The 11,492-nt window shown below is 44.0% G+C and overlaps 1 pseudogene; it reads right to left on the bottom strand.

Moving 5' to 3' along the window:
- Positions 1 to 11,492, bottom strand: part of LOC112076123 (SH3 and multiple ankyrin repeat domains protein 1-like) — a 105,276-nt pseudogene that overhangs the window by 64,048 nt on the left and 29,736 nt on the right.

The following is an 11,492-nucleotide window of genomic DNA, read 5'->3' on the forward strand; positions in this document are numbered from 1 at the left end:
TAACCCACAGAAAGTAAAGAACTCGACAGAGTAACACAGTACGACAGAGTAACCAAAGACTACAGAGTAAGTTACGACCACAGAGTAACCGTATACAGGAGTAACTCACAAGAAGTAACCCACGAGACAGTAGAAACCGTACAGAGTAAACTCCACAGAGTAACCCTACAGAGTAACCGTACAGAGTAATCACAGAGTAACCGACAAGTAACCGTACAGAGTAACCTTACAGAGTAACCGTACAGAGATAAACCTTACAAGTGAGTAACTCACAGAGTAACCGTACAGAGTTAATACTCACAGAGTAACCTACAGAGACGTAGAAACCCGATACAGAGTAACACCTACAGAGTAACCGTACAGAGTAACCTACAGAGTAACCTTACAGAGATACCTTATCAGATAACTCACAGAGTAACCTTACAGAGTAACCACAGAGTAACCGTACAGAGTAACCGTACAGATAACTACAGAGTAACCGTACAGAGTAACCTACAAGAGTAACCTTACAGTAACCTGTACAGAGTAACCCACAGAGTAACCGTACAGAGTAACCCACAAGTAACCACAGAGTAACCGACAGAGTAACCTTACAGAGTAACCACACAGAGTAACCGTACAAGATAACCGTTATAGAGTAACGTACAGAGTAACCTACAGAGTAACCGTACAGAGTAACCTACAGAATAACCGTACAGAGTAACCCACGAGTAACCGTACAGAGTAGTAACCTACAGAAGTAACCCACAGAGGAACCGTACAGAACCGACAGAGTAACTACAGAGGTCACACAGATAACCTTACAGGGATAACGTACAGAGAACCGTACAGAGTAACCCACAGAATAACCGTGCAGAGTAACCGTACAGAGTAACTCACAGAAGTAACCGTACAGAGTAACCTTACAGAGTAACCCCACAGAGTAACCTACAGATAACCCACAGAGTAACCTTACAGAAGTAACCTTACAGAGTAACCCACAGAGTGAGAGTAACCTTACAGAGTAACCACAGAGTGAGAGATAAACTTACAGAGTAACCCACAGAGTGAGAGTAACCTTACATAGTAACCTTACAGAAGTAACGTACAGAGTAACCCGCAGAGTGAGAGCAACCTTACAGAGTAACCCACCATAAGTGAGAGTAACCTTACAGAGTAACCGCAGAGTGAGAGTAACCTTACAGATAACCCGCAGAGTGAGCGTAACCCTTACAAGATAACCCTTACAGAGTAACCCGCAGATGAGAGTAACCTTACAGAGTAACCACAGAGGAGAGTAACCTTACAGAGTAACCCCAGAGTGAGCGTAACCTTACAGAGTAACCCACAGATGAGATACCCTTACAGAGTAACCGTACAGAGTAACCCACAGAGTGAGAGTAAGTCTTACAGAGTAACCCACAGAGTGGAGTAACCATTACAGAGACTACTAACCACGAGTAGAGTACCTTGACAGAGTAACCTTAAGATGAACCCACAGAGATAACCTTTACAGAGTAACCCACAGAGTGAGAGTAACGTGTACCTTACAGAGCTTAACCACGAGTAACCACAGAGTGAGAGTAATCACAGAGTAACCCACAGAGTGAGAAGACCTTACAGAGTAACCCACAGAGTGAGATAACCTTACAGAGTAACCCACAGAGTGAGCAGTAACCTTACAGGAGTACTTACAGAGTAACCACAGGGGGAGGTGGGAACCTTACAGGTAACTACGGTAATCCCACAGAGTGAGAGGGGTGAAGGGAGATAGGTATATTTACAACCCGAGAGAAAAGAAAAAAAGAATAAAACCTTACAAGAGTTAACCCACAGAGTCGAGAGTTACCTTACAGAGTAACGCAACAGATGACAGAGTAACCCACAGAGTGAGAGTAACCTTACAGTGTAACCTTACAGAGTAATCCACAGAGTGAGAATAACCTTACAGTGTAACCTTACATCCAGGCTGTATATACCTCCAGATATGGTACCCCCTTCTCAAAGGATTGTGGGTACTCTCTCAGCATCTTCTCCTCCTCCAGGAACTTGGCGTCATGGCCTTCGGTGGCTGGTTGGAACAAGCCGTAGTTCAACACGTCCCGCAACGAATCGGTCAGAGAACATAGCACCTGCTGCTTGGCCTTCCAAACGGTCGCATCCGGGTTGAACCGCAAACACTTCTGCAGAGGAGACGGGGAGAGAAGGGGAGAGAGAGAGGGAGAGAGAGAGGGAGAGAGAAGGAGAGAGAGAGGGAGAGAGAAGGAGAGAGAGTTCAATGGTGGTGCTTATAGAGAGGGGGGGTAGTTGGGGTTTAGATGAAAACACTAAAGAAGAAAAGCGAGGAAAAGGAAAGCATTGAACTATAAAGTAGAAAAGTAACAGCAACTTAACAGTCTAGACTGAGGGAAGGGTCCTGGTGCAGTATTAGTGTGTCTGTCAGAAGKKGAGAACCGCTMCTCGCTGCAGTACTGCTGTTATTACCATGCTGAACCACTAGGGAGAGACATTGTGAGTCCACCACAGGGACCAGTGATGTGTATGGTTTTATACAGTAAGGAGATATGAATGGCTGATTGTACTGTCTCCTCTGACAAGTGAGCTCCTGTATGGTGAGATGAATAGAATGTTTGATTGTGCTCTATCATATAGGCACAGTTAGCATTGGAGAGAGAAGGTCCTTAATATCCTTATATGGACAGATCCACATCTTTCTGTAGATCATGAATCAAACAGTCTTCCTCTCTTTCTCTCTCTCTGCTGTGAGTCTGGGCTGAGGCTGAGGTAGAGCAGGCCATTCCCCTGACCTTGAAGCAGCTGTGTGATTGGTCCTTCTGGAGAGCAGCTGGATCTCTCGCTTGCTGCTTCTGCATGCATGGATGTACGCTCCACGGCTCAATACATCTCAATAACGTGTTTAACTCTCTCTTTCTGTCTTAATCTCTCCCTCACACACTCTGTCTGTCTGTCTGTCTGTCTGTCTGTCTGTCTGTCTGTCTGTCTGTCTGTCTGTCTGTCTGTCTGTCTGTCTGTCTGTCTGTCCTGTGTGTGTGTGTGTGTGTGTGTGGTTGTGTGTGTGTGCGTGTGGTGTGTGGTGTGTCGTGTGTTGTGTGGTGTGTGTGGTGTGTGTGTGTTTGTGTGTGCTGTGTGTGTGTGGGTTGTGAGGAGGGAGGAGGGAGAAGAGTGATGCATGGAATACTGTGCAAGGTGTAAAATGTCTCCTCCCTCTCCTTATTCAGTCTGGTTTGTGCACAGCCCACCAATCACCTATTGGCAACCAGTTCATTAAGTGGAGCAAGTTCCTTGTTTTGCATAGGAGACATCCCTGTGTTCCCTTGGAGATGGGGAACATGGATAAAGTGACGACGAGTGCCGGTGTCTGTGTGTATGTGTTGTTTTACCAGTGAGTTGGGAGAACGAGAGAGGTGAGTCCAGGGGGAGGAAAGGGTTTATGTATGAGAGGGAGAGAGGGGGAGGGATATAGAGAGGGAGGGAGGGAGGGAGTGAGAGAGAAATAGAGATGGAGAAAGAGAGATATTGAAAGGGAGAGTAAAAGAGAGAGGATGAGTAGGTGTGTCAGCATGCAATAGATTGTTTCTTACACACACGCTGACATACTGCACCAACATGTACATTCAATCACACACTAGAATTAACACTCAGTCCCATCAAAAAACACACACGCAAACAGAATGCAGGCTAGGGAAGCTAAATGTACTCTGAGATCATTGAGGAGGAGGAAACGTTTATCAATACAGCATAATGCATGAAAAATATTCCCATAATCACCATCATTATTGTTTCAATTATTATGACACTCTGTATAATWACTGTAATTCTGCYTWTACATTTTTTWRWTGTTTTATTAACCCATCCMCCACCCTCTTCRGAGGACATGTCTTCTTTGTTTTTTACAGCTTTTCTACTTCATATACATACATTTTACATAAAGATTTTACATATACATTTTAATTCTGCAGTTAATCTTAGGGGCATTAGCACATTTGTTTAAGACAGGAGAGGTTCTGTTCAACACCAAAGCAGGTGGGAGAAGAGGAACGGGTGGACCACTGAACAAGCAACCTGATTGGTCCATATACCTACTGATTGGTTGAAATGACTCATTGAACTCTCTCATGAGCCCTCCACTCCAGACTAACTCTTTACAGACTTCTAACAGAGAGGAAGACCATCTCTGCTTCTGAGTCTGACTGGTTCTGACTTACTGTTATTGATTCAGTATTATAGACTAACAACTAGCTGTAGGTTGAGGCAGCTTACAGGCCAATAAGTGACAACAGTCCATATTGACTGTCACTTCTCTCTTTTACACTCATATTGCAGTCAGGGCTGTAGCTACATATGAAGACACCGAGGTCCGGGTCTTTGCAATTTTTCAGAATTTGAAAAATATATATTAGAGGAACTCAGTCGTGGTGGTTGTTCATCAGCAGTTCTCCTTCCTATATGTCCCACACTCACAGTCACTCAATTAGTCATTATCTTTTAACATTTTTTAGATTGGTAAATGAATCTACTTAGTCAAGCCAGCCATCTAAAGTAATCATGGTTGAATTACCAACCGGGCACGCAGGGCACTTTCCCAGGGGCCCTGACCTCCAAAGGGACCCCATTGATTTTGTAAGTCACTCAGATATCATATTAACATGGTATAAGTCATGGCAAATGTGTAGAATTGCAGGAAATTACTACAATACAAAATCTGTAAATCTGTTTACCTTTTGCTAATAAAGTACTTTTTCTGCTAACAGATCCCTCTGTATGTTTTAATCCCGGTGCTGAATTAATGTGAGTTAATGCGGCTAACTGTATTGCTAATAGGCTATATGTTTGTAGATGAGTTAATGCGGCTAACTGTATTGCTAATAGGCTATATGTTTGTAGAGGTGCCTTTTGGCAAACTGCAAGCAGGCTCATGTCGCCTTTTACTGACGCGAGTGGCTTCAGTCTGGCCACTCTTACCATAAAGGCCTGAAGGTGGAGTGCTGCAGAGATGGTTGTCCTTCTGGAAGGTTTCTCCATCTTCACAGAGGCACTCTGGAGCTCTGTCAGGGGACCATTCGGTTTCCTTGTCAATAATTAGTAAATAAAAATTGTAAAAAAGCATATAAAAATATAAAAAAAAAAATTAGGGATACAGTAGTGGACTGGTCTGTTGTGTGTAAAAAACAATTTTTACAGGCAATAAATATGTCACTGCGAACAACAACACATTCAAATCGAGATGGGGCTGTGAGGGTTTATCAAGTTCAGGTACGTGTTGTTACAGTTGATTGCACAACAAGAAGCAGATGCTGTTCAATGTTAATAGTTTATCTCTTCAATTACAAAATATTCACTGGACCCATTGACTTTGGGATGTACAGTACAGTCGAAATGTTCGGACACACTACTCATTCAGGGTTTTCTTTTACTTTTACGTCAAACTATGAAATAACACATATGGAATCAGGTAGTAAATTTATTATTTTTTTTTCTTTTAATCTAAATATATTTTTAATTTGAGATTCATCAAAGTAGCCACCCTTTGCGTTGATGACAGATTTGCACACTCTTGCATTCTCTCAACCAGCTTCATGAATATGGAATGTGGAATGCAATTTCAATTAACCACGGCTGTGCTTGTTAAAAAGTTATTTGTGGAATTCTTTCCTCTTAATGCGTTTGAGCTAATCAGTTGTGTTTGTTTGACAAGGTAGGGTTGGTATACCAGAAGATAGCCTATTTGGTAGAAATAGCCAAAGTCCATATATGGCAAGACAGCTCAAATAAGCAAGATACAACGAACAGTTCATTTGTTACTTTAAGACATGAAGTCAGTCAATCCGGAAAATGTAAAGAACTTGCAAAAAAACATCAGTGCTAAGATGAAAACTGGCTCTCATGAGGACCGCGCCACTGTTGGAAAGGAAGACACCAGAGTTACGCTCTGCTGCAGAGGATAAATTCAGGTCAAGAGTTAACTGCATCTTCAGATTGGGCCACAGCCCAAATAAATGTTTCACAGAGTTCAAGTAACAGACACATCCCTCAACGTCAACCTGTCTTTCAGAGGAGAACTGTGTTGAATAGGCCTGTCATGGTCAGATTAAAGAAATGAAAAGAAACCACTACTGAAAGGAGACCAAATAAGAGAGACTGCCTAGGGCCAAGAAACACGAACCATGGATTAAGCCAGGCTGGAAATCTGTCCTTTTCTGATGAGTCAAATGTGAGATTTTGGTTCCAACGCCGCCGTGTCTTTGTGAGACGCAAAGTGAACGGATTGATCTCCGCATGTGTGGGCTCCCCCCGGTGAAAGATGGGGAGGAGGGTGTGATGGTGTGGGGGTGCTCTGCCGGTGACATTGTCTGTGATTTTGATTCAAGGCAAACTTAACCGCATGGCTACCACAGCATTCTGCAGCGATTTTTAACGGTCACTCCATTTGGGGTTTGCGCTTAGTGGGCTATCATTTTGTTTTTTAACAGGACAAGACCCAACACACTTCCAGGCTGTGTAAGGGGTATTTGACCAAGAAGGCAGAGTGATGGAAGTGCTGCATAAGATTGACCTGGTCTCCACGATCAGCCGACCTCTAACCCAATTGAGATGGTTGGATGCAGTTGGAACCGGCAGAGTGAAAGGAAAAGCAACCACAAGTGCTCAGCATATTCAGAACTCCTTCAAGATTGGTTGAGAGATGCCAAGAATGCTGCAACGCTGTCATCAAAGGCAAGGGTGGCTTTACTTTAAAGAATCTCAGAATATAAATATATTTTGCTTTGTTTTAACACTTTTTTTTTGGTTACTGACATTGATTCCATAATGCGTTATTTCATAGTTTTGATGTTTCACTATTAATCTACAATGTAGAAAATAGTAAAAATAAAGAAAAACCCTTGAATGAGTAGGTGTCCAAACGTTTGAACTGTACGTACATTTACACTTTCCTTTGTTTGTCATCCTGGAAGCAGAGGTAATCTGTCATTATATCATGATGATGACTAAATATGTGTGATCCTGTAACTAAAAATAGACAAGACAACCACCACTTCTGTCAGCAGGTATAAATCTATCAAGGCCAAGCAAATAGAGCAAGATCTGATTTCATCCCCTCAGATAAAATTTTAAGTCCCAGGAAGACACTTGGAATGGAGAGGCCCCAGTTACTGGAACTCCAAGCTATGAATTAAAGGGAACGTTTTTTAAAAATATAATATTTTTTAAAAAATTTGCGAACTGTAATATACCGATCTATTAACGACGCATAACTCTGGGATGCTTAGGCTAGAAATAAGCGATAACTACAAGAGGCAAGACACAAACACTCGATGCACATTGGGATATCTATGACATTCAGACGCTGAGATACGACCTTCCAAGGCGAGGATCAAAAGAATTTGCTTTTCTTGGGAACCCTGATCTATACGACCATGTAGACCAGTAGGTTCCAGCTTACCTGGGTATGGCTCTGAGGGTCTGTGTCGGGCTGAGCAGGAGGATGGGTTGGGGGGAGGTGGAGGATGAGTGGAGAGGGGTGACCGGGACTGTGGGGTCCGGTCCGGAGGAGGCGGAGGGACTTCGCTCTGAGGGGCTGGCCTGCTGCTGCTACTGGCTGTGCTACTGCATCCTACGGGCCACCCTGCCCACGGGAAACAGAACCATCCTCCTATGCTGATCACTCCTGGGGCCTGTGGGGAACACAAACAGAAACTAATGGTTTCACTTTTTGACAACACAGCTATCCGATCTGAGATGCACAATGCTAATAGATTTCAATTCAACTCAGCTGTGGCACTGTTCAATGTAGTCCAATGTTGTTGACATGAATCATTGTATTCACCAACAGAACACAAATGAACAACTTTTGATTTAGCCCTAGCCTGCGTCCTAATAATAGAAAGGCTCCAAAGATCAAAGGTAAGTTTAGGTTACACTGCCCTCAGGCTGAGCCAGAGTCAAAAGCCAGAACTTCTGATAACAGTGTGTCCCCCTCAGAAGTGAAACTTGACTGAACAGGGCCTACACAAAAAACATGTACTGTATGTTGACACTGTCTCTCTCGCCTCTCTCTTCCCACTCTCGTCTGGCTCATACAAGATGTGTGTCATAAAACTCAGTGGTTTGACTATCCACAGGTGTAGGGCATTAACAACGATAAAGCGCACATGCAAGGCTGGCAGGGGAGGAGGGGGTGAAGATTATCCGCTCCTGTGCCATAACCCGTTACCAAATAGCACCGGGGGTGGGGGTGGTGGTCGGAGCCAGCCAGTCCCACCCACCAAATAGGGATTTAGATATGAGGCAAACTGCACCAACAAACTAGCACTAACAACACAACAATTTACAACAAATAATAGTAATTTTTGCTTTGGGTTGATATACACGAGGACTTATGCAAATAATATAGCCTATATTATATGCATGTTATGGTTTTTAAACCGTTTAAGCTTAATAATGGATTCTAAATGTGAGCTCTACAAACCCAAACAAGGATCAAATTGCCCATCAGTCCTTGGTGAAATTGGTGCATGTATCATCGTGACCAATGGTATTTAGTGGGAATGACCTGGAACATCCATCAGACTAGGCTGACCCCTGACCTACATCTTCTATCCAGGTCAACCTCAGCCAGGCATACAACGCACTAACCTCTATGGAACAACACAGCATAACCACCACACGTCTTTAGGCAGCTCATAAAAAAGCCAATCTACTGAACACAAGCTTACAATTAGTACAGTTAACTGTTTTTTCCCCTCATAAGCTTTAACATTTTTCCAGCACAATCTGAAATCAAAACTCAGATATGAATCTAGATATGATCACACGCGATATTACAATCTCTCTGCCCATGAGTGATTGGAACTCTACTGGTGGGAGTTGCAGCCTGCTGTGAACCATTTGATTTGACTCTTCAGATCAAGGAACAGAGCTGATCAACAGATTGGATGACTCTATACATAACTCAGGCCCAGTGTCAAGCTAACAGTCAACAGCTTTGTAGTACCCAGGCCCTATATGACCCTTAGCTCCTGGGTGACTGGCCTAGCAGTGTGAAAGCTGACGTCCTTTAGCAACTCGTTGAAAGAGTAAGTCAAATCTGCTCCCTGTCCTCCCTGTCCCCCCCTCTGTAATCTCGTGTCAATTAGCATAATCCCTTCACTGACCCCAGGCGACCCACTCTTTGTTTTCAGCCACTTGGACACTAATACCGGGGACCTGTGAGGAATTAGCAAGTATGGCACACAGACGCAAACGGGCAAGTGGTCTTCACTGACATTTTCAACCTATCCCTGATGAGTCTGTAATACCAACATGTTTTAAACAGCAGACCAACATAGTCCCTGTGCCCAAGAAAGCGAAAGGTAACCTGCTTAAATGACTACCACCCGTAGCACTTCACGTCTATAGCCATGAACGTGCTTTGAAAAGGTGGGCCATGGCTCACATCACACCCATTATTCCAGAAACCCTAGACCCACTCCAATTTAACATACCGCGCGCCAAACAGATCCACAGATGATGCAATCTAAATGCACTCAACACTGCCCTTTCCCACCTGGACAAAGGAACACTATGTCCAGAATGCTATCATTGACTACACTCAGCGTAGTCAACACATAGTGCCTCAAGCTCCATCACTATGCTAAAGGAACCCTGGCACTCACCCTCCCTCTGCCAACTTGGATCCGGACTTCCTGACGGGCCGGCCCCCAGGTGGTAGGGTAGGGAACAACACATCCGCAAGCTGATCCTCAACATTCGGGTGCCCCTCAGGGGTTGCGTGCTCAGTCCTGTACTCCGTGTTCACTCATAGTTGGGTAATGTAGGCACAGAAGAACTTAAGGCCATTTTCAGCTTCCAGGAATGTGTGACATTGGGTTTGCATTATCATGCGGAAACATGAAGGGGATGGCGGGCGGATGAAGGGCATGAAACAATGGGCTCAAGGTTTTTGCCCAGGTTTCTCTGGGCATTCAATTGTCATCAATAAATGTAATTGTGTTTTGTTGTTCCGTAGGCTTTATGCCTGCCCATAACCATATACCTCACGCCATCATGGGGCACTCTGTTCCCAACATTGACATCAGCAAACGCCCACCTATTGCCCAGGTACAGTTGAACACCGGCATTAATGCCGTGAAGAGCAAACTTCTCCAGTTGTGCGCAGTGACCATCGAAGGTGGCATTTGCCCAGCTGAAGTTGGTTACGAAGCCGACTGGCAGTCAAGGTTCGAGGACGCAAGCATGAACAGATGAGCTTCCCTGAGACGGTTTAATGACAGTTTGTGCAGAAATTCTTTCGATTGGACAAACTAACAGTTACATCAACTGTCCGGCGTGGCTGGTCTCAGACAATCCCACGGTGAAGAAAGATTGCTGTGGAGGTCCTGGGCTGGCGTGTTTTTTTAGTTGTTGTTTTTTTGTTGTACTTTTACCCCTTTTTCTCTCGCAATGTCGTGACATCCAATTGGTATTTTTTTTTATTTTTTTTTTTTGTTACTCTTGTCCCCATCCTGCAACTCCCTTTAATGACTTCGGGAGAGGGCGAAGGCCGAGGTGCCATACTCCGAAACACGTTGCTGCCAAAGCCCCACTTGCTTCTTGACACACTGCTTGCCTAACCCGGAACCAGCCGCACCGCAATGTGTCAAGAGGTAACTCGGACGACGCTGGGCCAATTGTGGTGCCACCTTGGTTCTCCCTGTCCAGCGGGCCAGCTGTGACACAGCCTGGGATTGAACCCGGGTTCTGTACGTGACACCTTAGACTACTGCGCCACTCCCAGAGGTCGGAGCTGGCGTGGTTGCATGTGGTCTGTGGTTGTGAGGCTGGTTGGACGTACTGCCAATTTTCTAAAATGGCGTTGGAGGGTGTTTTTAACATCCAATTGCACACTCCCTCAAAACAACACCTTATTGTGTGACAAAACTGCACATTTTAACAGTGGCTTTTTAATTGTCCCAAAGCCGCAAAGGTGCGCACCTGTGTAATGAATCAATGCTGTTATGTTGTTATTTATTATTATTTTATTTGTGTAGCTTTTTACCGCGCTTTTTCTCAGGAGGCCATGATCATCGCTGTTTAATCAGTTTATTGGAATGGCCACACCTGTCAGGTGGAGAACTGCTTCACAACGGGGATGTAAACAAATTTTGTGCAACAAAATTTGAGAGATAAGCTTTTTTGTGGGCATATTGGAACATTTCTGGAATATTTTTATTTCAGCGCATGAAACATGGGACCAACATTTACATGTTTGTGGTTTATATTTTTTGTTCAGTATATATTATAGTACTTTTTTGCATATGCTTCTGTTTTTTAAACGGCCAAACCGCACCACTGGTGTGCGTGCCAAAGAGCTCTAATTTTTCATGGTCAGATTGACATATATGTAAATAGAGCTCTTTGCCACGCATACCAGTGGTGAGTTTGGTGTTGAAAAACAGAAGCATTGCAGAAAAGTACTCATACTTATGGTAAATATTTGGTGTGGGACCTTGGAT

Source organism: Salvelinus sp. IW2-2015, unplaced genomic scaffold, assembly GCF_002910315.2.
Source record: "Salvelinus sp. IW2-2015 unplaced genomic scaffold, ASM291031v2 Un_scaffold3586, whole genome shotgun sequence".
Taxonomy (NCBI): domain Eukaryota; kingdom Metazoa; phylum Chordata; class Actinopteri; order Salmoniformes; family Salmonidae; genus Salvelinus; species Salvelinus sp. IW2-2015.